This window comes from Microtus ochrogaster, chromosome 18, assembly GCF_000317375.1.
Source record: "Microtus ochrogaster isolate Prairie Vole_2 chromosome 18, MicOch1.0, whole genome shotgun sequence".
In the NCBI taxonomy this organism is placed as follows: Eukaryota; Metazoa; Chordata; class Mammalia; order Rodentia; family Cricetidae; genus Microtus; species Microtus ochrogaster.
In genome coordinates, this window is record NC_022020.1 from 4,594,767 (window position 1) to 4,595,682 (window position 916).

Here is a 916-nt window from a genome sequence, read left to right on the forward strand (position 1 = left end):
ACCAGGAGCCCCACTGGGACTATAACTCGCCAGGGGGAATTCTGGCTAGGGACCGGTTCATAACTTGCCTCATGGTTGGACTCCGCAAAGCTGCTCTTAAACTGGTAAACTATTCTAAGCTCCCAGAACTTTACCAGGATACTAAGGAAAATCCTTCTGCTTTTCTTGACGGATTAACCAAAGCTTTGTTACAGTTCACAAGTATGGATCCAGAATCTACTGAGGGCAGACAGTTCCTGATGTCCCATTTATTCAACCAGTCCTACCCAGACATCAGTGCAAAACTTAGGCATATGGAGAAGGGTCCCCTAACTCCACCGGCAGAGCTCCTGGAGATGGCTTTCAAGATTTACCACGCAAGGAACGAAAAAGCCAAAAATCGCTGCCACGTAGTTACTGCTCCTGCCCGACCAGCTGAGGCAATGGACTCCACTGCCCGCCCTGTCCGCCCTGCTCCCCCGCCCCCGCGTGAGCCGCCTGGCCCATGTTTCAAATGCGGTAGGCCAGGTCACTGGGCAAAAGGGTGCCCCAATCCCCATCGCAGCCCACGGGGCCCCTGCCCTAGATGTCGGAGGGAGGGCCACTGGTCCGTGGACTGCCCTCGTGCGTTCAACAATGCGGGGGCAACCAGCTCAGAGGTTCCCCAGGCCGACTTACTGGGTCTGGCTCTGGAATATTGACGGTCCCCGGGCTCCATCGACCCGACCGCCACGCCCATCTGCAACCGGGAGCCACGGGTACTCCTTACCATTTCAGGTCGTCTTATTTCATTTCTCTTGGATACCGGAGCAACGTATTCGGTTCTAAGAGAATTCTGGGGGCCGACCTCTCCCTCAAACTCCCCTATTGTTGGGGTAGGAGGGCAGCCTTATCTACCTCATCAAACTCCACCTCTCAATTGTGTATTTAGAGGCAT